This window comes from Camelus dromedarius, chromosome 12 (genome assembly GCF_036321535.1).
Source record: "Camelus dromedarius isolate mCamDro1 chromosome 12, mCamDro1.pat, whole genome shotgun sequence".
Classification (NCBI taxonomy): Eukaryota; Metazoa; Chordata; class Mammalia; order Artiodactyla; family Camelidae; genus Camelus; species Camelus dromedarius.
In genome coordinates, this window is record NC_087447.1 from 43601818 (window position 1) to 43607932 (window position 6115).

Below are 6115 nucleotides of genomic sequence, written 5' to 3' on the forward strand. Positions count from 1 at the left end.
TTTTGATAGTTTGTCAAGAGAAAATTCCAGCACCTTATTTTTATCTTTTAAATTTTAATATTTATTTATTTTAGTTTTATAAGTTATTGACACACAGGGCACAGAGCAATAGAGAGTGTGGGGGGTGAGTATTCCTTTTAATGAGGAGGGATAGAAGCAGTTGAGTCTTTTTATTCTGCCTCCTTGGACCTCATGATGCATGGATATCATGGGTGGAAACTCTGTAAAGTGGGTCTTCTGTGGTCCCTCTTCTTGGCCATCATGGGGGGTACATTTAGCAAAGCCGTTACTCTCAGCCTAAACCACATACAACATTCTCCAAGGCGTCTTATTACAACATGCGACAAGATTGGTTCATCATTTTATCCCCAGCGCCTACCGCAGTGCCCAGAACATGGGAGCTGCCAGATAAATATTTGGTGAATAAAACTAAATAACCCACAAATAGCTACCCCTGTAAAACCGCAATACGGGAGTCTTGCCTGGTTCTTACTCACCGAACTCACATCTACTTTAGGACCTTCTTCCCTTATTCAAATACACATAAAAACTGAGGACAGACAAGAGAAATAGTTTCCCTATGTCTTGTTTTCAATAGCTCACCTAACCTAGATTACTTAAGTCATCCAATAAGCAATTTTGTCCTGCACTTTTTATTTTGAAATCTTGCAAATCTACAGAACAGGTTAAAGAATAATACAAGGAACTTCTGTTTATCTTTCACGTATATTCATAACTTGTTGACATCCTGTCACATTGGCTTGATACTCATTTGGTGTCTTCTCTGGGCAAATCTCGATACCAGAGCCCAGGCTGTGGGGGAGGCGGGTACCAAGAGGAACAAGATAGGTACTAACCTATCTTTAAGAAACTTACATCCTCTTTTATTTTATTCATTTATTTTTTAAAATTGAAGTACAGTCAGTTACAATGTGTCAGGTTCTAGTGTACAGCATAATGTCCCAGTCATGCTTATATATACATATATTTGTTTTCATATTCTTTTTCGTTAAAGGTTATTACAAGATGTTAAATATAGAAGAACTTCTATCCTAATCATGAAATTTACATGTACAAATAGAGAGCAGAAGTATGTAAAACTAAGATCATTCAAAAGTAGTATATGGTGTTACGTGCCAGGGTAGCAGTTACGCTTCGGGGGAGTAGTGACCCTGACAGCTCCTGACATGACTTCTGGGGTTCTGCTAGTCTGTTTCTTTCTTTTCTTTTCTTTTTATTGAAGTATAGTCAGTTTACAATGTTGTGTCAATTTTAGTCTGTTTCTTGATCTGGGTTCCTGTTGTACTTTTGGGAAATTCATTCTAAGTACTTTCTTACTGGAGTAGTTTGCTTTATCTATGTTATACTGTAATAAAATTCACAAGAAAAGGGAAAACGTGCACAGAAAACCGCAATACAAGAAAAGACCGAAGTAGCTCTTGGATGAGATGATTAGGAAACTGGTTTTGATTTGGGCTCACAAAGATAAATAGAATGTCAGCATTATTCTATTTGCTGTGGGGAACCTTCGGATGGTTTTGATCAGGGGAGTGACAAGATCAAAACAAGCACTTTTTGGTGGTTAATTTGGGAGTGAGAGGAGGATGGGGAAAGAGTAACCACAGGGAGAGGAGTCCAGGTGAGCAATATTGAAGACCCAAGCCCAAAGGTAGAAGATGGAGGCAAGATACACTGTGAACATAGGATGTAAAGTGTTTGGAGACTAAATTATTGGGGCAAAAAAGAGGAGGGGAGAGGGTGAACTTGGTATTTTACTCTTGGCTGAAACATTCACTTATAGTGTGTATATATAGATATACAGAATACAATAAGCATTTCTCATTATTCCCAGGTGTCTGTTAGAGTTCCTGGCACAGGTAGATGCTCAGACCTGGACCTGGTGGTGAAGAGGATCCATGGGTCATAAGGATGTGTCTTCTTGGCCCCTTCCTAGGTGGGCTCTGCGGAGCAGCTTCCCCTCCCTGCTTCCAGGTCCCGTTCCGGCCACATTGTGGGAGACAGGAGACCATAGTCAGCTCATGGCCATAGCAGGTCAGTCTGCAGATTGCCACCAGGCATCTCTAGGAAGACCTGGATAGTCATCCTGATCACTGCTTCACCAATACATAAGTACACCCAGGGAATGGAATATGGTGGGAGCTGATGGTTAAAGTTGGCTAATCATTAGTTCTTCTGCTAAAGCCTCTGATATCTATCAGCAGCTACTGTTGGCTTCCTCATTCACCACCATCACGGGCAGTCCGCCTCCCAGACAGAACTTAAGTTCCTTGAGTGCTCAGGCAAGTTCTGCCCCCTCACACTGCGCTTCTAGTATATTTTAATTAAACATGAGGCTGATTGTTGGGCAGAGATATATTTATTTTATCATATCTGCCCTCCTGGGATTTTTAGATCAGAAACTAATGTTGAATTTTGTGAAATACTTCCTGTATCTACTGAAATGACTAAATGATTTTCTCCTTTGACTTATTAATATATTAAATTCATATTAATGGATTTCCTAACATTCCTACATTTCTCAAATGAATCCCACTTGGACATGGTACATTCATATTTCAGTGCACTGCTGGGTTCTGTTTAGTAAGATTTCACTTCGATTTTTGCATCAACGTTCATAATTGAAATTGACCTATAGATCAATTGAACTGACGTATGTGGTCAAAATGTGGTGTGGAGAATACTGGGGATTTCCAAGGTCCTTTTAGGGGGGTCTGCAAGGTCAAAACGATTTTCATAGTAATACTAAGACATTATTCTCTTTCACTCCCATTCTCTCATGAGTGTGCAGTAGAGTTTTCCAGAGACTACGTAAATGCAGTTTCTCAACAGATTGCATGTGAAAAAGCAGAGAGAAAATCCCATCTGTCTTCTGTTTAGCCAGACATTAAACAGTTTTGGGAAACCGTGAAACAGTACCAGTCTTACTTAAATTTTTTGTTTTGGAAAATGTAGTTATTTGAATGCATCTTCTTTATGTTAATACCTAATGGTTTTGTTATGATCATCCTAATAATGAATGCATAATCTAAAAAAATTCTGCTTTAATTTCTAATATGTTAACTATTGATAAATCACATATTACTCACATAAACAAAAATTCTTGAGGGTTCTCAATGATTTTTTTCAAAGTGTGGAGGTGTCCTGAGACCAGAAAATTTGAGAACCACTGGATATAGTTTTCTTTCCATTGCCTGCCTTTGTCAGAATTGGGTATCAGTGCTCTTCATGAAAAGAACTGGAGAGCTCTCCTTTTTTTTTTTAATTGAGGTATAATTGACATATAACATATTAGTTTCAGATGTGCAACATAATATTTTGCATTTGTTTGATACTTGTCTTTTTGCAAAATGGTCACTGCAATAAGTATAGTTAACTTCCACCAGCATACATGGTTACGATTGTTTTTCCTTGTGATGAAAACTTTTAAGATCTACTCTTGTAGCAACTTAATTTAGAGCTTTCCTTTTTGCTCTATGCTTTGCATGAATTTATAACAGAAGAATAAACAATGACACCATGTAATTACATATACTAAACATCTATTTCTTGAAGACTTAACGGTAACTTTCTCAATTTCCTTCCTTGTTATTGGTTTTTAGGTTTAAAAATTACATCTTCAGTCAATTCTGATAATTTATAATCCCCTACTAATAGCTATAGCATTCATATTTTCCTAATTGCTTTGTGTTGTACAAAATATTTCCTTATGCCTCCTGTTTTTGTGATGTTTTCTACTTTTACAATTTTGTATATTTTAAAAATCTTTTTTAAAAATTAGACTAGTTAGTGTCTTGTCATTTTATAGAGATTTTATTTTTATCTTAGAAAACAGTTAGGTTGTTGGAATGACCCTATTTCCTCTGACTGCACCCTGTCGAGTCTCTTCAGCTGACCTGGACAGACAGGCTGAACAGAGGCTGGGGACCGTGGCTCTGAGAAATTTCTTGCAGATGACAGACAGGCACGGCTATAGTCCATGCTGACGTTAGAATGAAGCTGCAAGGCTTGATTATGTTCCCATTAGAGCTCTTAACAACTTGAGTGACGTCGGACAGACTGCTTCATGCTTCTGAGCCCTAGGGTCTTCTGTGTACATAGAAGACAGAACGTTCCCTAGAGCCTTGCTGAGTCGCTGGCTGCTGCCTTCACTGCAATGGTCAAGATGGTGACCTTGCCTTCCTCTGATTCCTGGGCTCCTTAGAGAACTACTCCTAACCCCATATTTTTTAATGAGGCCATATCTGAGTTTCTTTTTCTTCTCACTTTTAGCTGCCTGGGTGATGAATGCAAGCATCCATGATTTGGCCAAAGGCTCCCCTTGGGTCAGAAGCATCAGAGCCTCCCTTCTCTCCAGCCAGCCTGGCCGCCAGCATCTCACTATGACGACCACAGCTCCACTAGTTGTGTGGTTCCCACGATGTTGGCCAATACAAGATTTAGACTGAATTTTTTTTCCCTTTATAAGGAGAGAGATAGGGAGGATCTAAATTCTAATTCGATGTTTGTAATTATGTCTAGCTTCACAATGACCTCGTCTTCTCCTGGCCAGATTTTCCTTCTTTCCAGCCCAACGAGACTGTAGAATGAATGAGTCATGTAAGAAACTCTCCCTAAGGCCCACGTCCACCCGGCCCCATGCAGTGTACTAACAACACAAGGGTGAGTCAGACACCATCCCTGGTGGTGACCAGGCAGCCGTCCTTCAAGTTGTTTCCTCTTTGGGGGGAATTCAAGTACCTAAGCTCCATGTGCCTCCTTTCTTCGGTGGGTCTGTTTAGCACTCCTTTTGTCTTACTGGTCCACATAAGCCACCCTGCCTCCTGTAGGTCCGCTATGGACCATGACTTGGCATCTTTGCAACTGGTGAACCCGCTTAACTTGAATAGGCACCTCCATCCAGCCTGTGGCCTAAGAGGGGCCCTGGGCAGCTGCTTCCAGACTGTGTGCAGTCACAGGATGGAGGTCCTTACCCAGGTCTGGGATCAGCCCTGGCATGAGGGTCCTGGGAACCTTCCATGTCTGCAGGACGTCAGACCCCTTAGTTACACACCTTCGCTCAGGCTTCTCACACTGCCTGTGTGCTGTGAAAAGGTGAAGACACTTGCCCAATGTTTACAGAAAGAAAAGAAACCGAGGCTCATAGAGCTGAGGGACAGCCACCCCACTGCGGAGGTGGAGCCTGCACTGGGCTCAGTTTAAGCACAGTCATCTTTCACTGCCCCGACATGGCGGCTAATTCCACACCCCTCTGGTGCTCTGCCACCCTTCCTGTCCTACCACGAGCACACAAGACTGACCCCCTGTTTCATTCATTCTTTCCCATGCTCATGTGCAAGGCTTCACTGAGCACCATCTTCTTGCCAGACCCTCAGTTAGGTTCTGGGGATGTAAAAGCAAATAAAACCCAATCCATGGTTTCTAGCGTAGGATTTAAGAACTGTGTGTAACTGTCCCAAAGCACACAGTGATCAACACTGTAACAGATGGGAGCGCTGTGTTCAGAGATAACACAGAGAAGGGAGTGACTTCCTCGGACTATCAGAGAAGGCGTAACTAATGATGAGACACTTACCCTGGGTCTTAAAAGAATCAGAAGTTTTCCAGGTCAATAGAGAAGGGAAAGCATTTCATTCAGAGCAGCTGGCATGAACTAAGGATCAGAAAGACTAAGCAGAGGAACATTAAGGGCAAAGAGGGCAGTTCTGTGTGCCTGGTGCTTTGATGGGGGGAGTTGAGGGGAGGTTATTTAAAATTACAGCCTGAGTCCCAGTTGTGAAGGGTCTTATTTTGGTGCTAAGAAGGTCAGACTCTATCTCATAGTCAAGTGATAGGAACTACTGCCGTTCAAGTGCAGAAGAGGGGAAAAAAAAAAGACCTGTACTAAAGAGAAATTAATCCGCAGAAGTCAAGAGGTTAGAGGGAAAGAGCAGAGGCAGGAAACAGTTGAGGAAATGCATGGGAAATGCATTTGTTTTTGTTTTTGTGTTTTGGCTGGTGCATCCTCCATTTTATTCCGAGAGGCTCCAGCTGAAACAAAAATTACAAGGTTAAGCGCTACTCTGAGTTCCTGACACAGCTAATCCCTACTTGGTCT